Source organism: Geotrypetes seraphini, chromosome 4 (assembly GCF_902459505.1).
Source record: "Geotrypetes seraphini chromosome 4, aGeoSer1.1, whole genome shotgun sequence".
In the NCBI taxonomy this organism is placed as follows: domain Eukaryota; kingdom Metazoa; phylum Chordata; class Amphibia; order Gymnophiona; family Dermophiidae; genus Geotrypetes; species Geotrypetes seraphini.
Window position 1 is genome coordinate 74,726,483 of NC_047087.1, and position 25,265 is coordinate 74,751,747.

The following is a 25,265-nucleotide window of genomic DNA, read 5'->3' on the forward strand; positions in this document are numbered from 1 at the left end:
TCCCTTTGTCCTCCAGGTACCTGTCCAGACCCTCTTTGAAGCCCTGTAGCGTGCTCCTGCCTATCACATCCTCCGGTAGCGCGTTCCATGTATCCACCACCCTATGAGTGAAAAATAACTTCCTGGCGTTTGCTCTAAACCTTTTCCCTTTCAATTTCTCCGAGTGCCCCCTTGTGCTTGTGGTTCCCCGTAATTTGAAAAATCTGTCCATGTCCACTCTTTCTATGCCCTTCATGATCTTGAAGGTTTCTATCATGTCTCCTCTAAGTCTCCGCTTTTCCAGGGAGAAAAGCCCCAGCTTCTTCAGTCTGTCAGTATATGAGAGGTCTTCCATACCCTTTATTAGCTTAGTTGCTCTTTTCTGGACTCTCTCAAGTACCGCCATGTCCTTCTTGAGGTACGGCGACCAGTACTGGACACAGTACTCCAGATGCGGGCGCACCGTTGCACGATACAGTGGCAAGATGACTTCCTTCGTCCTGGTCGTGATACCCTTCTTAATGATGCCCAGCATTTTGTTTGCCTTCCTTGAGGCTGTGGCGCATTGCACCGACGCCTTCAATGATGTGTCTACCAGGTCTCTTTCAAGGTTACTCACCCCTAGCGGTGATCCCCCCATTTTGTAAGTGAACATCGGGTTCTTTTTCCCTACATGCATGACCTTGCATTTCCCTATGTTGAAGCTCATTTGCCACTTTTTGGCCCACTCTTCCAGCGCTGTCAGATCTTTTTGGAGATTTTTGCAGTCCTCCTTGCTTTCAACCCTGCTGTATAATTTGATGTCATCCGCAAATTTAATAACCTCACATTTTGTTTCTGCTTCCAGGTTGTTAATAAATATATTGAACAGGAGCGGTCCCAGCACCGACCCCTGCGGAACTCCGCTCGTGACCCATTGCCCTTTATTCCAACCCTCTGTTTCCTGTCCGCCAGCCAGTTTTTGATCCATCGGTGGACCTCCCCTTGCACCCCTTGCACTGATGGTAATAAGGTTCCTGTGCCAAAACTAGAACAGAATCCATGTTGAAAGGGCAACAAAATGGAAAATTTATCTAGATAGCTTGAAAGTTGTTTGGAAACAATTGACTCAATCAGCTTAGTTACTAGAGGAATGCTGGCAATAGGACAATAATTCATTGGAGCAGCACGATTTAGGTCAGTACCTTTCAATAGTGGGGTAAGAACTATATGGCCCATAGATGCAGAAGAAAAAGCCATTCTCTAAAAAAATGGTTTATCATAATGGTTACACACTAAAATCTTTGAGACTTGGCTAGACCACTTTGTAGTTATTAGCTTGAAAAACATATCAGGCTTATAGCTGTGAGCGCTTGAGTTCTCTAGTACCTCTCAATAACACCCAATTTGGGTACATATTGACTTGTGGTCTAGCCAAGTCTCAAAGATTTTAGTGTGTTTCACAAGAGTTTAAAAGATTATTGGTATTATCATAATGGTTAACCAGGAATCCGGGCCTAAATATCCAGTATAAATTTAAACACTGCATTCAACACTTGAAGTCACTGCTGACTGCAGTGTTTAAATTTATACTGGATATTTAGGCCCGGATTCTGCAAAGTGCATCCCGATTTTAGGCAGCTGTAGGCGTCCTACAGCTGTCTAATCAGCCAATCGGGATGCACGTTTTTTAAAAAATTGTTCCCCAGGCAGGCTGCCTATATTGAAGGCACCTCCTGGAGTCTAGGGAGACCCACAAGACTGCCTAAGCTTGCCTAAGGCTAGGTGGTAACCTTAGGCGAACCTAGGTGGCCCTACACATCTCCCTGCCAGCGATGGGGGGGGGGGGGGCATCGGGGTTAGTGTAGGCCCGATTCTGTATAGGACGCCCCTCCTGGGCATCCTATACAGAATCCGGATCTTAGTGCCAGGCCATTCTCAGATACCTGTGCTCAATATCTGGTTATAAGCAGCATTTGCTGCTCAGACAACTAGTGCTCATTGGACGTGTCAGTGAATTTTCTGTATAATGCTACCAAATATCATGTCTGACCAACTAGTGTTGTGGCAGTTTGAGAGTGGTACAAGGATATCCTTGAAGCAGCTGTTTCGGTGAAACATGTCAGATGAAGTCAGTCCCCGGCCAACATTATTCTAATATGCAAATAAGTGAATTTATGCTAATATTTATGAAGAAAATGATGCGTTAGATATATTAGACATTATCAATATAAAAGTATTTACAAGGGGTAGAAAATATTGAAAGCTGATCAATGACAAGTGTGTGAAAGATCCAAATGGTACAAGAAAACAAACATATGGAGGCACATCTGAAGATCTGGTTTAAACAATATCAACATGGTTATTAATATTAAGAAGTCAAGAGATTAAGGCACACTGCGTGAAATGATATTATTATATTGCAAAAGTGCAGCCAGAAACAAGAACCGACTGAGACACACATACTTTACAGCATTCTTTAATCTGAATGTCTGACTTTACATCCCACCTATACTCTGCCCATGTTAATGCCCATCTTTAAACCTTACGCCTTTGCATTCAGGTACCATTTTATAGAATAGCACTTTACCAAAATATTGGTATTTAGGTACATATGTGCATACATATGCACATATATGACAGTATCCTGATGCTTAAACCTTGCAGCCTTGTTTATAGAATTATACCCTAAAGGCCTGATTCAGTAAATGGTGCCCAAAATTAGGCACCAAGAAAAATTGGCACTCAGCATTATTCTATAAAGGGTGCCACATGATGAGTAAAGCTACTTGCCCAGGGTCACAAGGAGCTGGGCACACCACGCTAACCACTAGACCATGCCTCTTTATAAAGATGTAGAATGAGATCTCACCAGAAACTTATACAGAGACATTATCACCGCATTTTCCTATTGGTCATTCCTCTTCCCATGCTTGGGAAGCTCTACTTTTGTGCATAAAAGTACTTTACCCCTTAAACTGTTCAGTTCATTTGAGTTTTTGTAGTCCAAATGCATGACCCTGCAATTTTTTTTTTACATTAAACCGTGCTTTCAAATTCTAGACCATTCTTCAAGTTTTGCCAGAACCCTCATCAAGCTAACTACACCCTCAATGTGCCCCAGAATGGCTACTCTTATGTTTCTTTATGTGCTAGAGATGTGCAGTTATTAAAAACTGAATATTTGGGGAAAAAAATTTCATTGATGCCACTTTTCTTTCTCAATGCATGCTATTCTTATGTAATGTGAATTATGCAAGAATAGCACACATCAATAATGAAGAGCATGCCTAAAACCAAACACTTCCGGGAAGGGGTAAAACGCGGACCTCGCGGATCTAAACCCGTACAGCCTTAAAAATCTGAGGTCCGTGTCGGTCCGTGTCCGTGGCGCTTGTAGTTTCTGTCGATGACAGACCTCGATGAGATTTTAGCGCTGACAGATCCGGTCTCAGCATAGGGAGGGAAAAGTGTTAGGATCCGTCAGCGCTAAAAATCTCTTCGAGGTCTGTCAGAGCCAGAGACTAGTGCTGGAGTTTGGAGACTTCTTTTCCATAACGCACGTCCAAAACCTGTGTCCCCGCACTCTTGGCTTCTGCTCTGCCGCTCCAGCACTAGTCTCTGGCTCTGACAGACCTCGAAGAGATTTTTAGCGCTGACAGATCCTAACACTTTTCCCTCCCTATGCTGAGACGGATCCATCAGTGTAAAAATCTCATCAAGGTCTGTCAGCGACAGAAACTACAAGCGCCACGGACACGGACCGACACGGACCTCAGATTTTTAAGGCCGCACGGGTTTAGATCCGCGAGGTCCATCAGGTCCGTGAGGTCCGCGTTTTACCCCTTCCCAACACTTCCTAAAGAGAAAAAATTGAAATGCTATGAAAAATGAAATGCACAGACTCAGTCTTTAACTGCTTTGCTAATCCACAGAGTCATCCAGTCCCTCTCACTGAGGTTTTTCTTTCTGTAGTGCAGAGGTCAAGAAGCCACATTAATTCTGGAGAAAACTGAAGTCTTTGTAGGTTGTGATAGATTTATAAAGAAATAATGAACAAATGTTTAGAAGACAGGACTTGTGAGGTCTTGAAATCTCATGTAATTCTACATCTTTCTTGCTAATTCTTTTGAAAGGTATCACTGCTTGTTTGTTCCTATTGGGTTTTACACTTTCAGATTATGCTTCTTGCTTGTGCTTGATTAAGTTCTGGAATTGGTTACTGGAGAATGTGGTAAAGGCAGTTAGCATAGCTGCATTTAAAAAGCTTTGTAGAAGGTTCTTCAGTTAAAGGCCATAAACCTTTATTAAGGTAGGCTGAGGAAACGTGACTTCTTATCTCTGGGAGTTAGGAATATGTCATCTATCAATTTTTTGGACACTACCAGGATTTATGATTTTGATTGGCCACTGTTGAAAATAGGAAACTGGGCTTAATGTACCTTTTGTTTGGTAAATCTTATGCTGCTATGTTACATTGCTACTGTCAGTTCCTCGTGCACTACTGGAATTCTTGTTCCCCTGAACTTCAGTTCTTAACATTCATTAGAAATGGAAATATTGATTATGAACAAAATAATCTGTGCTCAACAGTAGCAATTAATCAAAGGCAGTGAGGAAAAAGATGCAACATTGGCATCCAATGTCCTAAAGAAGAATATGGAAACATTGAATTTAGAAGGTATGAGCATTTTAAAATTATTTTTATTACATTATTTCTAAAGTCTCCATGATATTGTGTATTAAACTCCAAATGTTTGCTACTGAATGCAACATGAAGACTAGATGGTCTTAACCACTGTAATAAAACAAAAAAAACCCTTCTCATCATCAGTTCTGCAATAGGTTCCCACAAATGTTTTCCATTTATGTCGACAGAGTGCAGAAAATAAAAATCTAACCCACAAGGGAAATGGTCTTGCTTTAAAGAAAGAAGGACAAATCCCTGGAAATTTGGGAAGCAAGCAATGCTTGCACTAGCAATAAAAATCTTTATTCACTTATGAAATGGTAGATGAAATTCACAGTTCTCAAAACCACTGGAAAATGATCCTCAAACTTGCAGCAATCTATTTTACAAGTGGAAGAGTGATTGATCATGAAGCTGATGAAACAGGACAGCTCTTCTGTAGCCCTGCATGTACAGTATACCAGCTACAGAGCTTTCCTGGAATGTCCCCTCACTGAGGACTTACCACACATAATCTAAAACAGAGCTACTGTGAAATAAAGATAGGGATAAATAGTAAGAGAGCTTCAGATTAGGAAAAAAAAATGCAGTCTTTCCATCAATTCACAATAAAAGCCAAATCAGAAAATTGCTGCATAAGGAAAATTTATATGTGATCACCCAGATACAGCCACAGTAACTGAATCCAAAGTATTGTCCAATGGGGGAATATAGGTCTGACTATAAGAATGTTGACATGGCCCTTGGAAGGTCTTTTCAGGCATGTTGATTTTAGAGTCTGGGGTAGGCAAATGGTACTGATACAGAATAGACCCTTGATGATTTGCACTCTAATTCAGCTTATTCAAACAGAGTTTGCCTTATACATTTCCAAAAACCAATTGTGAGTTTGGTTGTAAGAAGTCGTTGGGTCTTCACACTGCCAACATTTAACTCTATTCTCCTGGATTCAAGATGGGATAATACCCTGTGGGAAAGAGATCTGACCCCCTTTTACCAAAATACTAAACAAATAAGAATAATTTGGCTTTTTGGAGCATCTATAAGAAAAATTCCAATGCACTTATGGGGCAATTCTAGAACTTGTCATTTCAGTTTAGGAACCTCAATATTGTGTGCTTAGCAACCAAGATTCCATTATAGAAATCTAGCCTATGTTGGCATTAGTGCATCCATGTTTAGGCATGATTTCTTATACCATGCCAATGGAAGGCATAAGCTGGTGCACTTATATATGCCAAGTGACATGCAAGATTTATAGTGTTCTTTAAAATATGCATATAACTGGAAGATATACCCATGGCCCACAGAGAGCTTTCCGAGACTCATCAAGCCTAATGACTATTATTGAATGCTATATGTCCATGTTGGCACTAATGATACTGCAAGGTACCTCTCCGAACATATCAAAAGTGACCTTCTGGCTCTGGGAGAGAAGGTGAAGCAGTCAGGTGCGTAGATGGTGATCTCATTGATTCTCCCTGTAGAGGGTAAAGACCAGGGCAGAGAAGCTTGCATCCTGGAGATAAATGTGTTGCTGCACAGATGGTGTCATTATGAGCGTTTTAGCTTCCTGAACCATGGGATGATTTTCCAAGGGCTGTTGAGTAAGGATGGTGTTCATCTATCAAAGAAGGGAAGAAATGTCTTCAGAATGGCTAACCTACTCAAAAGGGCTTTAAACGTGAATCATCGGAGCAGGGTGATCAAAGCCCCCAGGTAAGTATAAGCCCTCAGCTAAGTGAATCACTAAATACCTTTACACAAATGAGAAAAAGGGGCAATGTCTGGAAAGCAGTATGTACTAATGTATGAGAAACAAGATTCTTGATCTAGAGGCTGTGATGGAAGAGGCTGAGTTGTATTTAGTGGTGATCATGGAAATGGGGTTCACAGAGAGCCATGACTGGGATATAATTATACTGGGCTATAATCTGTTCATCAAAGACAGGATAGGAAGAAAAAGAGGGGGAGTGACATTATATGTTAAAATAGCAGGATCTACAGAGTACGGAAGAGTCAAACTGGAAAGAAGGAATGGAAAATATATTTATATTGGTGTGATATACAGGTCTCCTTCATAGATAGAAGAAGCAGACAGAGATTTAATAGAAGTAATTAAAAATATAGCTTTAAAAAGTGAAATACTAATATTAGGAGATTTTAATATGCCAGATGTTGATTGAGGTATCCCTTTTGCAGGATCTTCTAGAAGTAGGGAGATCTTGGATTCTCTGCAAGTTAGCAGTTGGCAATGGAATACTAGTCAATGGAGATCACTCTGAGGAAAGGGATGTTACCAGTGGTGTTCAGCAAGGTTTGGCTTTTTAACACTTTTTTAAACGATATTGCTGAAGGGCTGATTGGTAAGATTTGCCTCTTTGCGGGTGATACCAAAATCTGCAATAGAATAGACACTCCTGATGGTATGGAAAACATTAGGCAGGACCTAACGAAGTATGAGGAATTGTCTGAAATTTGGCAGCTAAGATTTAATGCTAAGAAATTCAAGGTCATGCATTTGGGCTGCTGAAAACCGAGGGAATGGTACAGTTTAGGGAGTGAAGAATTTTTGTGCATGAAAGAGGAGTAGGACTTGGGTGTGATAGTATGTGATGATCTTAAGGTGGCCAAACAGGTTGAAAAGGTGACAGTTAAAAGCTAGAAAGATGCTTGGATGCATAGGGAGAGGAATGGTCTGTAGGAAAAATGAGGTATTGATGCCCCTATATAAGACTCTGGCGAGACCTCATTTAGAATATTGTGTACAAATCTGGAGACTGCACTTTCAAACAGATATAAACAGGATGGAGTCTGTCCAGTGGAAGGCAACTAAAATGGTTGATGGTCTGCATCATTAGGCATACGGGGACATATTTAAAGATCTCAATATGTATACTTTGGAGGAAAGGCAGGAGAGGGGAGATATGATAGAGATATTTAAATACCTAAGTGGCATAAATATACATGACGCGAGTATTTGAATTGAAAAGAAACTTCAGAGTGAGAGGGCATAGAATGAGGTTAAGAGATGATGTCTCAGAAGTAACCTAATGAAATACTTTTTTACCCAAAGGGTGGTAAATGCATGGAATAGTCTCTCAGTAGAGCTGGTGGAGAAAAAGACTGTGTCTGAATTCAAAAAAGCTTGGACAGGCACTTGGGACCTCTTAGGGAGAAGAGGGGATAGTGGATGATGTAGATGGGCAGACTTGATGGGTCATTTGGTCTTTATCTGCCATCACATTTCTATGTTTCTAAGTTAAATATATTGGAGTCAATATTGAGACAGTGAGAGGGAAGCCGTTTCCGGTGATTGGCATTGAACATCTGGCCTATTTTTGGCTGGCTCAAACTTAACCAACAATGTCAATTTTAAGCGCTTGCTGGCTAAGTTATAGTGACCAAAGATAGACCAGCAATTTGGCTAGCCCTATTTGGCTGCTAAACATGAAAGGTCAGCATTTAAAATCAGCAGCTATTGTACTATATAGCATTCCAAATTTTAGCTGCTAAGTGCTAATGTTTAGTGGAGATAGCCAGCTATCTTCCACTGAACATTAGCACTTAGCTGGCCAAACGCTATTTAATCGACTGTTCCTGGCCAGTTAAATAGTACTGAGTATCAGGCACTATGGCATTTAATTGCTACCTTATAGAATAACCTCTAGTGCACATAAGTGCCTAAGTGGTACCTCTAGGTGCCAGCTTATAGGAATTGCCCAATTTAAGATCACAGAATAAGAAGCAAAGCAGAGCTTAGATGTGAAGCACAAGAACAAACTTATTCAGGTCCAATTAAAGCGACAGCAACTAAAATGGAAAATTGCACCCCACTTCTCACTTAACTTCCACAGTAATGTCACCACCAAAGTGACCACATGTAGGATTTCTTCATCTCTTATTCATATTGCTGGAAAAGCAACTTAGCTCTTAACCTCTCTTCCTGCACTGCTTAAAGAAAGAATCAAGCATAAACAGTTGCTGATGCCCTTAATACACCAAATGCTTATGTAAACCAAGTACTGCATATACCCTAAAGCAGATGCAGCATGCATACATCTGAATAGATGAAAAGAACTAAAACATTTCTGGTTAGAATAAACAAACAATGAAAAATCACATCACAAAGGATTTCTTCCTTTTTATCCTATCTGCCTTTCATCCCACAAAGGAAGTTGCAAGCTTGACTTCATAAGACTCCCCACAGCTGGAGTCGACATCCAATTGTCAAAACATGCAGTTTACATGTAAGACACGGTATGATTCAAAAAGAAGGAACGAAACATGTAAGGACATAAAGGAATGTTTTTACATCTAGCAGTAGTCACTTATGATTAAACCTATTCTTTGTTACAGTGGTAGGTAGGAGAGGTAAAAATACTAGAAAGATATAAATAATGCAGAAGAAGCAAACATTTCCAGAAATTGTAACAGAAGAGGTCATGGAATGAGGCTGAATGGGATTAGACTCAGAAGGAACAGCAGTCTGAGAATCTATGTTCACAAATGGTAAGGTGGGACTTATTCAGTTTAGGATTGATTTAGTTAATGACAGCATTCGATCATTGTGTTCATTTTTTTTTCTTCAATAACTTCTTGGCCCTGGGGTTTGTGAGAGGAAGTGCTACATCCCCCTGTGTTTGGCATGAAAAAAGCCTAAATATAAAGCAGCAAAGAAAAAGTGGATCATTTAATTACATTCAATAAGCCCGCCATCATAATTTGTGAATGTATTCCTCAAACTATAATATTTCAGATATGGTAAATAATATTGATTATTAACATCAATGTAGTGCTTTCTATCTACTTTGCAACCCAATGTGTTTTGGAATGCAATATGTCAGGGTTAGCCTAAGTCATAGATCAGTATCTAGGATCTTCAAACCTGGCTAGCGTTGTGATTGCTGCTGAAGCAGCACTTGCAAGTACTGGGTAGGAAATCGGAGTTATCCTGCAGTAGTGACACCTAGTGGCCTTAGTGGGTTCACAATCTACTTTAGCATGGCCAGCTTAACCATTAGGTAGACTAGGTTGTTGTACATGGTGTCAGCTTCCGAGTGGCAGCAAATAGCAGCTGCTGTCAAGGTAAAACAATGGCTCTGATAGCCACAACAACTCTCCAAAAGAAGGGTGGGTAAGGTCCATATTTACCCAGGTAAATAGCTTTTTGAAAAATTGTCCTCATTATGGAGATAAATTTATATGCAACTTAGACATGAGCACTTGTAACATTGCTCATGTCTAAGCATTGTACTCATTTAAAATAGGTACTCAGAAAACAGCAACTTGTACTTAAATAGGCTTTTAAATTGTTTGTTGGAGTATAGAAATATGATCATGTTTCCCTACTATTTAAAGAAATACCATTGAGTGCCAATTGTCTATTGAAGGCTTGTCTAGCCTTTTTCTATCAGGGGCCACATTTTACATGTTGTAACATTTGGAGGGCCAAAACACACACCGCTGTATTTGCTTCGTCAAATGGTGGCAAAATACAACAGTATTTTGGTCCCCTCTCAGTCTGCCTCTCTTTCTCTCTCTCATCTACCTGCAGCCTCCATCCTGTCTACTTGCTTTCTCTCATGTAACCACCACCCCCCAGACAGGCTCTACCCAATCTCTTTCTCCTCACCAGATTTCAGTTGCAGAACAAACAATAGGCTTCCTGCTTCTCCAGCATGACTCGGCTCTCTGCAAGCCTGAGCTGCATGGTGCCTGAATTTCAGGTTGGTCTTATGATATCAAGCCCCATGAAACTTGAAACCACAAGACCAATTTAAACTTATAGCACTGCTCAGTTCAAACTTACAGAGATCTGAGTCATGGCAGGGAAGCAGGAATCTTGCCTTAGGCACCAGCTCTGTGGGTGCTAGAGCACCCCAATATTCTTTCCAGCACTACCCAAACATCAAAGCTGAAGTCTTCCCAAAGTAAAGCTGCAGCTACTGCTCCTACCTCCCAGGGGAGGGGCCTCAGGCATTTGAGCCTGTCAGGGTCTTAGGCTCTTCCTTCTGTGTCCTGGGATACACAGGAAGGAGCCTAAGTCCCTGATTGGCTCAAACGCCTAAGGCCAGGGGAGATGCTTTAGGCATCGGAACCAATCAGGGACTTAGGCTCCTCCCTGTGTATCCCGGAATGCACCGGGAAGGGGCAGGCCCACCATTTTGGAGTGGTGGGCCTGGACATCCCTCCTGCTGTCACTGTAATGTAGAGGTACAGGGATGGTTCAGGGGGAGCAGGGGGACACCCAGTAACAGCAGGGAGTGGGCATCCCTCCTGCCAATTTATGATAAAAGGGGAAAGGGGAGGGAGGGGGTCAGTTTGGGAGGGTCTTGGTGGGGGGGTCAGTTTGGTATGAGGGTATGCGGCAGCAGGAGGGAGTAGGGGGGTCCTGCGGGTGGGGGCCGTTCGGCTGGCATGGGGCAGGTCACACTGGCAGGAGGAAGTGGGCATCCCTCCTGCTTCTATTTTGGTTCTGGGGGTTGTTGGGGGGGGTCATTTGGGGGCTAGGGACCATCATGGGGGGGGGCTCACAGTTGTTTTTTTTAATGGGGACAGATATTATGTATGTAACACATGCACATTTATTTATTTAATTTTCTATACCGCTCTCCCAGGAGGAGCTCAGAATGTTTTACATGAGTTTATTCAGGTACTCAAGCATTTTCTCTGTCTGTCCTGGCGGGCTCACAATCTATCTAATGTACCTGGGGCAATGGGGGGATTAAGTGACTTGCCCAGGGTCACAAGGAGCAGCGTGGGTTTGAACCCACAACCTCAGGGTGCTTTAGGCTGTAACTTTAACCACTGCACCACCTCTCCTCATTAAAAAATAAAAAAGCCCCATCTGAACGGCAGGAGGCTGCTTTGGGGCTTCCCCTGCCGCTCAGATGTTAGGACTTCCCCAAACTGTCTCAGTGCATATGTCAAAGTTGCTCTCACAGCAACCGATCAGACAGGATTATGGCGAACCTCTGCGAAAACATTTGCATGCAAACTTGTAACATTGGTCATTTTTTCAGAATTGGCCCCCAAATCAGCCCACAGCGACCCGCACAATCTCAACGACCGTGCTTTGTGTATCTAGCCCTCAGTGAATCCTCAGCAATACAGTCCTGATGTTTTATTTTTTTTCTTTACTTTTTACTTGAAGCAGTTTGATTTGTTGAGTAGGCAGCCTGCTCAACCAGTCAAACTGCATCAAATAAAAAGTAAACAAAAAAAAAGTTGGGCTGTGGGCTGGGAACTCTCTGAACCCCTTAAAGGTCCTGTCAGTACTGATCTGAATTTGATTGGCTGAGCAGCATAGGTTAAAAAAAAGGGGGTGGGCTTAGAGAGGTATTTACTTTGTACCTGGGGCAATGAAGTGTTATGTAACTTTCCCAGAGTCATGAGAAGCTGCAGTGAGAATTAAACTCAGAACCTCAGTGTGTTGAGACAACTACTCTAATCACTAGACCTTCACTCAATTAAATTGCACATGCAATTTGGGTAAGTTACCAATATTGTGTGCACCATTTTTAGTACTTTTTATAAAATGTGGGGGCTAGCATGTACTCTTTGTGAACAGTACTGGATATAGGTACAGACAGCACAGGTATCTCCCTAGGGTACTAAAGGCTAGATTCACTAACCTGCCCGATTGTACCCGATCCATGGCTGATCCACGGCAGGTCAACAAATTCTGAACGGGCCAGCAAGCAAATGGGGGTGATTGGTGGAACGCCCCCCACCGACCACATGGATCGCTAGTGAGCAATGCTGAAGCATGCACAGACCATCTTCTTTGTCTGTAGATGGTCTGCGCATGCTTACAGAGCTGCGAGCTGCTTTTTTTACTTTTTTAATACTTTGCGAGCCCATGGTTTTAACCCGCTTTAAACCCATGGGTTAAAACCACGGGCTCGCACTGCAGGGGAAGGGCAGGAGAGTTTGGGGCACAGGACGGCAAGTTGGGGCAGAGAGCAGGACGGCGAGAAGAGAGTTGGAGCGAGAGCAGGGTGGCGAGTTGGGGCGGCAAGAGGAGATTTGGGGCAGAGAGCAGGAATTTTACTGAGCAGAGCAGCAGAGAGCGGAGAATCGGGTCGGGGCAGAGAGCACTGAGCAGGGCGGCAGAGAACGGAGAATCGTGGCAGAGAGCAGGAGATTACTGAGCAGGGCAGCAGAGATCAGGAAAGGGCAGTCGGAAAGCATATGAGCGACTGGTCCCCAGCAGTTGCTTTTTTGTTGATCGGCCAGCCCAATCAGTGTTCCAGATTTTGTTTAATGAATCGTTGCCTGCCTACTTTGCATGCTCCCTCATTTGCATGCACAGATTGGAATCGAATCGGAGGTTGATCAGCCATAGGTTAGTGAATCGGGTTGGGGTCGCAAACCGATCTGTACACGATCGGTAAGCTTAGTGAATCTAGCCCTAAATGTTGAAATCACCAAGTCCAAGCTAAAAAAAGAGCCTTCTCCCACTTAATTTATGGCAATTCTCTGGTGGAACTTCAAAAAGGCAACACCATGGCACTCTGGCTCAACACCTCCCCTCCCCCCTTTTTTTCAGTGCACAAGAACCCTCCTTGGTTGTCTGAACTCAGGTGGAAGACAATTGTCATCAACCTGAATTCTCAAATCCAACCCTGTTGAGATAGGGCTAGATTCACTAAGCAAACCGATCGTGTACCAATCGGTTTGCAACCCCTTTGTGACCCGATTTCCCTTTGACCCGATTCACTAACCTCTCCTCCGATCTGATTCCAATCCATGCATGCAAATGAGGGGAAATGGCATGCAAAGTAGGCAGGGACACGATTCACTAAATAAATCTGGGACACCAACTGGGCTGGACCGATCAACAGAAGAAGCGACTGCTGGGGACCTATCGCACACGTCCAGCCAAGCCCACCCCCGGCCCAGCCCAACACTCCCCATACCTAAAAGTTAGAAGCAGGAGGGGTACTCAGTCCCTCCTGTTCCGTAGGCCTCCAGTGGTGAGAACAGGAGGAACCGCAAAGTCCTCCTGGTCCTTCTCCTCCGCCCTGCCCGATGCGAATACGGGCCTTAGGCTATTGCTTTGGTCAATCAGGGACTTTTTTAGGCTTAGCCCTAAGGAAGTCCCTGATTGGCTCAGGCGCCTCAGGCCCTTCCCAAGGGGCATCACATGGTACAATGGGGAGGGGCCTAAGGCTCGCATTCGCATCAGGCAGGGCTGAGGAGAAGGAGCATGAGGACTTTGCGGTTCCTCCTGTTTCCACCGCTGGAGGCCTACGGAGCAGGAGGGACTGAGCACCCTTCCTGCTTTCAACTTTTAGGTACAGGGGGAGGTGTAGGGTTGGTCCAGGCCAGTCGGGGTGTGTGCTGGGCCGGTCAGGGATGTGTGTGTGTGTGTTCCGGGCCGGGTGCGCATAGGGGTGGGCATGTTTGGCACGGGGGCATTTGTCGTGGAGGCTTTTTTTTTTCTTTTTTTTAATAGGTCTGATATTTTGCAGCCCATTATAAAAAATGAAAAAAAAAGCTGGCAGAAGCCCTGACAGCAGTGACAGGAGGCTACTTCTCCTGTCACTACTGTCAGTGCTCTCCCTGACTCAATCTGATCCGTGCAGTCGGTTGGGGGCATGCCTCCAATCACCCCCATTTGCATGAAGATGGTTGGTGAATCGGTCCGCCTGCCTCCAATCACACACAGATCGGTCACGGATCAGAAGGTTAGTGAATCTAGGCCATAGTAACTTCCCAATTATCTAGGGGTAGAAAGGATTTTTCAGTTCTTAAATGCATTATCCACCTTGTCTGTTATCACACTGATTTGTTTTATCCCTTTGACATCTGCTCTGAAGCAGTTTAAGTGAATTACAATTAGGGTCTGGGTCATCAAAGACATTTCTCATAGACCCAGAATGAAAGAAAAGATTTAATGAGTCAGCCACTTAATGATAACCTAAGATGAACTTAATCAGTATGCCAGAAATATAATCTGCTCATTTCATCTAGGCCTTTGATGGCACCTGTAACATCGGCTGTTTTGCTGGGGAAACAGAAGCAAAGAACAGAGAAACCGAAGAGCAGCAGGTAAAGGCTTTTTCTTGCTGAAGGAAAAATAAATGTAAAACGGATTTATTTTTTATTTTTAATATCCTTTCCTTTCTAACATGTCAAATTTTACCTTTTCCTTCTTTTCCTGTCTCAGTTACAACAAACTCAGCATTTCTGGTGCCAACCTGCTGGCTTCCAGATATCCTGTGTGGTTCTAAGTGGTAGTTAATATGTTTACAATATGGTATTAACAGCAGGGAATATTTGGCACTTTACTTTGAATGAGGGTTTTATACACATGCCGACATTTCTAGCTGATGAATATTCTCTACGCAGAGAAGAATTATACACCTTTGCAGCCTGGATTAGATTCCAATCAAAAGAGTGAACTAGGAACAGATGCTCCAATCTACCCCCTTCACCACAGAGAATGAAACTATCTATACCTAATGGGCTACAGCAGTGTATCACAAACTGTGTGCCAAGGCACATTAGTATGTCTCCTGAGATTTCAGGTGTTTTGTGAGACGCTGGGGAGGAGGAAAGGTGCTGGCGCAAGCTGACTGTCTACAGGACGTGCTTCTTGCAGCGAGAAGAACGTCTTGTAGGCAATCAGCCGGCGCCAGCACTTCTCTTCTCTGCCAGCACTCACTACTGGCAGCTCAGGGGCTGTCTGGAGGTTCTTTGCGTATGCGCGACGTCAATGCGATGACATCATGTATGCATGTGATGTCATCACGTCAACATCTGCACACTTCTGGATGCCTCGAGCCGCAGCCACTACGTTTAGTGTGCCGTGGCTGAACAAAGTTTGCGAGACACTGGGCTCCACTAGACTCTGGTAGATTGTGATTGGCCACACAGAAGCATCCGTCCTACCAAGCGATTCCCCTACAAAATTCATTTGCATCACTAGAATATTATGATACAAGAAACCAGAACTGAAGTGAAGCCAGAGTCTAAGGGAGGAATTCAAAGAAAATCAAATTACCAATATACAGACAAAACATCTCAAAACTTAAAGGTCTTGCTCATAGGGGATTCCATTACATTGGAAGCATTACATTGGAAGCAGAGTCTTTGGGCCCCAACAAAGAAGGTGATTAGAGAAGAAAGTAAAAATTCTAAGAGTGTTGTTGTAATATATGTGGGAACAAATGACCTGGCTACAGATTGCACACTTTGAAAATGGGCTACACCTAACAAGATTATCTGTACGTCAGGAAGTGGATGAAAACTTGGCTTTTCTCGCAAACAAGTAATTCTTTAAAGAAGTCATTAAAATTAGGTAACAAGAGCAGATATAAATGCTGGTATTCCACTCATTCACCCGCATATGTGAAAACATAGCCGCATAAATGACAAACATATTACCTAAGCACTGTTCTGTAAATAGAAGCATACCCCCGATATCTATATAAAAAAACATTTGTGCATGCAATTTAATTGAATAATGAGTCAATTATCACCAATAATTGTAATTTTATCAAGTAACTAGCTGATGCCCCGGCGTTGCACGGGTATTTAATTATAGCAATAACACTGTAAATGGATTCAAATAAAGATACTTTATAGTGGTGAATGAAATTATTGTTTTACAGCTTAATAAAAAGTACAATATTCAAATTATAATGTGAAATATTTGACAAAATGAATACAATACAACTAACGCAAAACGTGATTATAAACAACATTTTTAGTTTCACCTCCAGGAGCAAGAACATATAAATTGTTAGGTGAACCCACCCTTAAGCAAGCAACATAGAGTTGTGGGCCGAGAGACCCCCCAGAACATATCACCCCAGGTAGTGAGGGATCTGCATACCAAGTTTCGTTCAAATCGGTCAAGCCGTTTTTGCGTGATCGCGGCACATACACACATACATACCTCTGATTTTATATATATAGAAGATTATTAGCGCTAATTTATAGGCATTATACTGTGAGGAAAGAGGGGCAGTTTTCTGAAAATTGGAGACCATTTGGGGGGATTCAGAAAGGGTGTTAAGCACGTTAGAGGATGCTAATGCATTAGCTTGTGCTATCCGCTAAAGGCGCCCATTATATTTTATGGGCATCTTTAGCGATTAGTGTGCACTAACTTGATTGCACACGCTAATGTTAACATGCCCTTTAACATGCCCTGTCATGAATTCTCCCTTGAGTAACTCAAGGCTCTCCCCTTTCCATTTCACTTTTTAATTTGTTATGCCAATCTATTGGGGGTTGCTCTCAACTGGGTTTGTTTTAAACATTAACATATATATGCAGATGATATTACTATCATTCTTCCAATATCCCAATTATGATTAAGATTGAGATTCCAAAAATGTGTGAATACTGTTGAAGTTCTCATTGTTTCAAATTAAATGTTTAAAAAATACAAGTTTTTATAGTAGAGGTTTCTACCACGGCCCAGATCACTAAATGCTCCAATGCTGTTCCGACACTCATAGAATCCCTTTATGCATTGAAGCAGCATCAAAGCATTTAGCATTCTGGGCTGTGATAGAAACATTAGTACCGGGCAAAATGGTAGAGACTTTTATAAAGAACAAAATGACAGAACATATACGTAAGCATGGATTAATGAGAGAAAGCCAACATGGTTTTAGTCAAGGGAAATCTTACCTCACAAATCTACTGCATTTCTGTGAAAGGGTGAATGAACACATGGATAAAGGTGAACTGGTTGACATTGTGTATTAGAATAAGCTATCCCCCTGTTTAAGGGGAAAGCGAACACAAACAGGCTGAGGGAGAACGCGCAGAGAAGAGGTGGGAGGGGCGGGGGAAGGAAGGGTGTTCCAAGAGTAGGGATGGGCTATCCAGGAATAGAGCATGGCGAGAAGGGTTAGGCCAATCAGGAAGAGTAGGCATCAGGGGAGGGGGGAGGAGGAAGCCTTGGTGGGGAGCGCCAGAAGCTGGACCGGCAGTCCGGCATGCTGGCCAAGTGGGATCAGCAAGGTTTTTAGCTTACCACACAGAAGAAGCTCCCTGAGGACTCTGGAGCAAATTTTTCAGTGTTTCTCCTGAATTGCAGCGTGTGATGATGCATGTGGTGCGCTCCATTGTATTCCAAGGTTCCCGACCGGAATGGGAGTAGCACCAATAAAGAGTGCAGATGGATTTCAGTCACTGTGCCGGAGAGGTGGAGAGGAGTGGATTGGTACTTCTTTCGGTAGTGGTAAAGTCTTGAGTAAAGGGACTGCTCCAAAGGGGGGAGGGAACAATTCTGGGATCTATTGGTGGGTGCCACTGATGCAAACAAACAAACAAATAAATAAATAAGGGACTGGCTATGTGTCTGCACGATGGGGTGGGATGTATATATACATTTAAAGCATTGGAGAACAACATACTGGGAAGGTTGTAGTGGAGTATGTCTTCGGCCTCAGTTTTTCTTTGTCTGCAGCCACATGGAGACCATGGATGCTGCCATGTTAGGGAACGGGGTGATGCAACGGAGTTAGAGGCAGTCAAGATGACAGGAGGTTAATATGCACCTAGGGTGGTGGCCTCTGGGGAGGGCAGTGGGTTTTGTCAGGAGAAAATAAAAAATGGCAGTAAGGTGGATTGATCGCTGCTGCGCCGAGACAGCCGTCGCACAAAGAAGAAATAAAAATAAAGTGTGTGTGGTGGGTTGCTTCAGAACGGGGGAAGGGCATGCAATATATATATATATATTAAAACGTGTTTGAAGGGGGAGGCTCGTTTGCCATGAAATGAAAGTTGCTAGGGGGATACTGGGGTTGCAGAGGCCATGCACTTTAAGCGGGCGACCCGCACATATATGTAATTTTTTAAAAAAGGGGTGTGTGAAGGGGAAGAGCAATTGGAACTGAAACACATTTAATTTGAACTGAAATTTTGCCTAGGCATGATATCTGTGAGTAAAGGAAAAGGAGAACAGTGTAGACGAGAGTGCTTGTGAGCAGTTAGGAGCAAGTTTTCTTCTACAATGATGGGTTTTTGTGGGAGCGGCCATTCAGTGACTACCTGATGGAGTCACTAATTGATTATGTGTTTGTTTTCATAGTAATCTACCCACAGGGATGCGATCTCAGTGACGCAAGGCACCAAAATGGCAGAAGGAGGTGGATAAGTCACTGCCTGCGGCAAAGCAGTGCCAATAGAGACCCAGGAGAGGAGCGGCAGCTAAGGACACTCATCAGGGTATGGAAGAGGCATGAACAGGTCAGGGGAATCCCAAAATTTTAGACACAGTGTTATAGAAAGCCAGGGTTAAACATCCAAATTGCATGCAAGGATTTACACCAGGAGTCCTTTTATCCTCATACAGAGTGACTGATTTTCTTTTTCTTTTTTTATTAGTTCAAAATATTTTTATTGATTTTATAGGTATAAAATAAACAACAATAGGCTTCCGAGAAAGCCCAACAAGAAAAAGAAGTGACAGCTCCTTTCAAGTACATCACCACAATAAGATAATATATCGGTAACAAACATATAAGCATCAAATAATACAATACAGTCTTCTAGCCACAATAAATAGCAAGACAGAGAAGTTGGTAGGGCAATGGAGGTGCATAGGAAACCCCATGGGAATGGTTTTGAAAATTACACTGTTATTGCTGAATAGCTGCATATAAAATATCATAAAGAAATAATGAAGAAATAAGATTGATCTATTAGCAAGCTGATCCTGAGAGTACCAGCAACATTAAATTTTATCTATTATTCAAAAAAATTATAATTTGCTCAATCTATAATTCTTGGAGGAGAACAAGAAAAATCACATAATAAAATCACTCAGGGGCCCTTATGCTAAGCTATGGAAAAAATTGGCCTTAGTGTACCTTACACAGGCCTTTCCCATTTGCTAAGGCTATTTTTACTACAGAAGTAAAAAGGCTGAGTTTCCTTCATTTGAATTAATGGCCATGGATTAATGTTAAGGAATTATCTCAACAATGATTCAACCAAAAATTTTAGAGTAATATTCCAGCAAAATATGAATTCCATTGAAAAATTTGAGCATATGTGCTAATGTTGCCATTAGCATGGGCCATTTAAAAAAAAAAAAATAGTGTGTACGCATTTACCGATACCTGTTTTGTAAGCGGTAAGGGCTGGATTCTGAAAATGGTGCCCAAATTCTCAGCTGCCTCCAAGAAAAGGCACAGGTCGCGTGCCAATCACACTTAGGTCCCATTTAAAGAATTGCAGCTAACTGGGCCTGTCACAAAACTTAGGCACCGGTAAAGTAGGCCAGTCCTTTTGAGAATTATGCCTAATGGTGCCTAAGGTCATATCTGCTGCTAACCACATCTACTTTGACCTTAGGCACCGTTAGGCGGCTTGCTGTCAATGCGATTACAACGCCTACTCTAGTAGCTGCCTCCTGGCACCTACTTTTTTAACGAGTTTTTAATTATTTTTTAATTATCACGCCAATTAAAACAATTAAGTTAGGTGGCAATATGGTGCCTTCTGTTACCTAACTTACAGCATTGTTTACAGAATCAGACCCTAAGGCAGGGGTAGGGAACTCCGGTCCTCGAGAGCCGTATTCCAGTCAGGTTTTCAGGATTTCCCCCAATGAATATGCATGAGATCTATGTGCATGCACTGCTTTCAATGCATATTCATTAGGGAAATCCTGAAAACCCGACTGGAATACGGCTCTCGAGGACCGGAGTTCTCTACCCCTGCCTTAAGGTCTCACATGCTAATCCTGTGTAGTAGTCTAGATCAGTGCATTTCAATCCAGTCCTAGAGGCACACTTATTCCCATCAGGTTTTCAGGATATCCGCAATGAATATGCATAAGATAGATGTACATACCAAGGAGGCCATGCATGCAAATCTATCTCAGGCATTTTCATTGTGGGTATCCAAAAACTCATAGAACTAGGTTGCTCCAAAGACTGGGTTGAGAAGCACTGATCCAGATGCACTAACTGAGTAGTGCAGAAACACTCACTCTCCACCCCAGATATACTCCCTCCATGAAAAAAATTGAAAATATATTTTAGCATACATTTTGCACATGCAAATTGGAATCATATTGCAGGTCACATGAGCACGTCCTGCGGTAAATTCTTTCAAGCTCAAGGAGGACAATAGTAGAAGTCCACATGAACTAAAGTGGCTGTTTGATGCTGAATGAGGACGAAACCTTGCTAGTATGTACTTTTCAAACTACTTTAAGGCATACATTTGTTCTATACCTTGGTGTAATTAATAGAGGATTTTTTTTCTTACAACATCTTAATCCCCATCCCCACAAATTGACTTGGATTTTGCCTATATGATTGTATTTGTTTTATATTGTTGTTTTTAACATGTTTATGTTGCAGCCCTCCTTGTTGTTTTACCAGGCAGTTGGGGGAGAGGGGAAGAGAGAAATTCTGATGCACCAAATGGGGTGGGTGGGGGGGGGGTGAGAAATGCTGATGCACCCAATTAAGGAGAGTGAGGGAAGGAGGGAGAAGCAAGACCAGGAAAGAGAAAGGAGAAGAGAGATACCAAGACCATGGGAGGGAGGGGAAGGAAAACATATATCAGACCATGGAGGGGGAAGCAAGGGAAGGAGACAGATGCCAGACCAGGGGAAAGAGGGAGAGGAGAGAAAGGAAAGAGAGAAAATGCCAGATAATGGAGGGGGAGGGAGAGATAAAAGAGAAGAAAAGGGTGGGGTTAGGTGGGATAGGAGGTGGGGTTCGGTGGGACAGAGGGTTGGGCAGGGGGCCCAGTGGATTTGTGTGCCAGGGGCCCTCAACAAATTAATCCTGCCCTGGCCCCAGGTACATTAGATAGATTGTGAACCCTCCAAGACAGACAAGGAAAAATGCTTGAGCACCTAGGGAGAACAGTATAGAAAATTGAATAAATAAATAAATGAATGTGCCATTTATGAATTTACATTAGATTTGTTGAAAACCAACCCATGTGGGAGATTCATGGGAAACAATGTTGCAAGTGGGCACCTCATTCTATATACCACAATGCTACATGGTGAGACCCTATTCTATGATGGTATCCGAGCACCTGGATTTCATTATACAATACTATTGTAACTCAGCATTAGTATGCTTACATGTACAGGACCATAACTACATCAGCCATAGGTCTGGCTTAGCTTCAAACATAGAAACATGAAGGCAGATAAAGGCCAAATGGCCCATCCAGTCTGCCCATTTTCAGGGCTACATGAGAAATCTTTACAATGAGTAATAACCACATTGTGATCTCATCCCAAACTAAGCTGCTTCAGCATCTGCTCATGGTAATTCTATTAATCATTTATAGTGTTTTCATCCCCCCAAAAACCTTATCAACAAAGTGTGAATCAGCAATTCAGCAGGTCTATTGCAACATAAAACATCACCAACTTATCTGGAAAATTTGCTGTGGCTCTTGCCCGATGAACATATTCAGTGACATACGGCATCTTAGACATTTCTCTTTCCTCTACTAATTGCTTTGTCTTTTTTCTTGTTCTGATGATAGAGACACAGAGGTTCGTTTCATAGAAAGATTTGTGCAGCAGTAGAACAGAAACCTGTGCCAGCGAAACCGTGTCCTTAGTCACACACACACAAAAAAATCAATTTACCTGAGCCAAATTCCCTTAGAAAATACGGGGTAAAACTAACAGAAAAGTTCAGAATTGTAACACCCAGCAAAACAAACTTAAAGCACACAAAAGGCATAAGCACAAATCAATCTACCAGCAACAAATATGAATAGCAGAGACCATCTAATCATCAGGACCAATTATTTCTACTTGAGGGTGCTTTATTCATTGGGACTTCAATAAATTTATCTTTGAAATAATATATCATGAGCTTTCTTAGCAAGTGTGTCCTTTATGAGATAAGATTACTCTGTATCTACTGATCTCTCTCGCCTCATGCATTGTTCCTTCTGTAAAGCTTTGTTAGCCATATTGAATCCTTGTTGAAAAATTGCAGGATAAAAGACCTGTATAGTATAGTTTAGTATAACTATAAGGAGTGCAATATAGGGCTCCTTTTACAAAGGTGCTTTAGGGCCTTAACGCGCGGAATAGCGTACGCTATAATGCCGCTCGCACTAGCTCCTACCGCCTTCTCTTGAGCAGGCAGTAGTTTTTCGTCTAGCTTGCACTATAGCACGCACTAATCCGATGTGTGTGCTAAAAATGCTAGCGCACCTTTGTAAAAGGAGCACATAGTTATGCCCTCATAGCCACAATTGTCATCATAGGTCTCCCATAATTTCTTTTTTTTTGTGCATTATCTTGTTTTTGCAATAAAACTGTTCAATCTTATTCAAACAACTGTTTTTTTCTTTCAATGAATTTCAACAATTAATACTGAACAATGTGCAACGTGCTGTTCCTCTGGACCCACCGCCAACATGGCCAGTGTTTTCAATTTCTTTGTCAGGGAAGTCAACCACATTATATTGCCTGCATGTTCTTACAAAACTTTCACACAAGTAAAAGCAAACAAATAGTAATAGACATGCAGAACACGTTAACTAAAACGTGATAAGTGGGCACTTTTCAGAAGTACTCCCTCCATGCATTCATATTTACTCAAGATGGATTTTCCCGATACAGATCTTGCATTTGTCTCTCCTTTCAAGATTCAGAATGAGACAATTTTGAGTTTCTTACAGTAAGTGAATAATAGTTCTCTTTTTATACCAGGTATAGATAAAAACACATAAATACCTTCCCTCTCTCTTCTATAGATACACTTGAGTCATTTTAAAACTTTGTAACTATCTTGAAACCACACACCACACTCTTGCTTCCTCTTCCTGAGAATATAATGAATCACAGTGTGCATTGCATATATACGGCTTGTTTTTCCCATCACAAAACAAGAAAAACTGACACAAAGATGACAGGTATATCATGGTTGATATAAAACAGCCATGAATAATAGATAGAATTACCGTGTATTTTAAGATAAATACTATAGGAGTCAAAACTGCTTTAAAGGAACTTAAAATAGAGCTTTGTAGAGAGTGAAAAGGAGGAACATCCATTACAAGCTCCCCATTACTTATTAGATCATAAGATATTGTAAATTAATTTTTGAGGTAAGATTTATTCCAGCTTCTCTTGTAGCTGCCTGGATCTTTATTAATTCTTCATATTCTTTATCTATTTATTTACCTCCCCTTATATGAAGCCATGTTAGGCTTTAAAAAAAAAATCTTTACTCATTTTAAAACCAGCATAAAGTGCAACATATTATCAATCAATTAGCTCAATAGCACTCAATTCCTTCTAATGATACAATAAATACATAACCCCCTCCCCAGCCCCACCCATCCTTCCTAAAAGTGTAAAAACATTTAATATAATGCAAATGAACAAGATAAACAATCTTGCAATCCAATAATAAATTAATTACATATCCCCCCTCTATCCTGGATGCATATAATCAAAGGGCTAAATCCAATAATCAATCTTTACAAAATTTTGTCAATGGGTCCCAAACATCCTTAAATTTTTTATAATGTCCCAATTGTATTGCTCTCATATGTTCAAATTTATAAGTTTGGCACAAGGATTCCCACCAAAAACTATAGTTTAATCTATTCCAATTATTCCAGTTTTTCAGAATAAGTTGTAATGCCGTCAGAGGTGATATTAATTCCAACGCTCATATAATTCCTATGAGTCAGAGCTAATATTGCTGTGGTCGGCGATAAAAAAAAAGTCCTAACGCAGCTTTATAAAATAGGGCGCTACATTTTTGTATACCATTTACAAGTTTAACAAAATTAATTGAAGCGGTGTACAATTATTATCATCCTACTCCTCCACATCCAACCCCAAACTAGAAATGACAGAGTTACAAACTGTTAGTGAAACGCCCCCAACGAATTAGGGACTTACTCAAAATGCATACATGTGTAACTTGTTTTGAGCTCAGATTTAGAAAAAGAAGTAATTAACCCACATCCCCCTTTTACAAAAACCACACAAGAGGTTTTTAGCACCAGCCAGTGCGCTGAATGTTCTGCGCTGCTCCGACGCTCATAGGAACTGTATGACTGTCAGAGCAGCGCAGAGCATTCAGCACACCGACCAGTGCTAAAAACCTCTTGTATGGTTTTGTAAAAGTGGGGGTTAAATCCAGATCCAAGCTAGTTCATGTAAAGCTAATACATCACTATCAACATTATTTGAAAGTTAGCATTTCTCATTTTCTAACCCAATGTAGTCAATAGCACAGAACAAATTAAGGGGACCTTTTAATAAGTGGAGGTATGAAGTGGCCTTTGCGTGTGCTTACGTGTGTCATTCCTACATGCTTAAACCACTTTTCCATGTGGACAAAATGGCTTATTTCCAATATTTATGGCCACGCACTAATTTTCCCATTAGCGTGTGGCCATTAGTGCATGAGCTGTTACTTACACCTATTTTGTGCTAATTTGGGCTTTTATAAAGTCATGGTAGAGGTTTCTACCACAGACTGGTGAGGTAAATGCTCCCGTGCTCATAGAATTCCTATAAGTGTCAAATCATTTACCAGGAGCAGGGAGAGGTGCCGGTAGATCGTGGACAGGGAGGGGAGGGGAACGATAAAGAGAAGAATTTTATGGGGGGTGGGGGGCATCA

At 41.9% G+C, this 25,265-nt stretch overlaps 1 protein-coding gene across 8 annotated transcripts in view; it reads right to left on the reverse strand.

Moving 5' to 3' along the window:
- The window catches only part of EPHA3 (EPH receptor A3), a 427,612-nt gene that overhangs the window by 340,753 nt on the left and 61,594 nt on the right, over nucleotides 1-25,265 (reverse strand). The gene's annotated exons all lie outside the window — the stretch shown is intronic.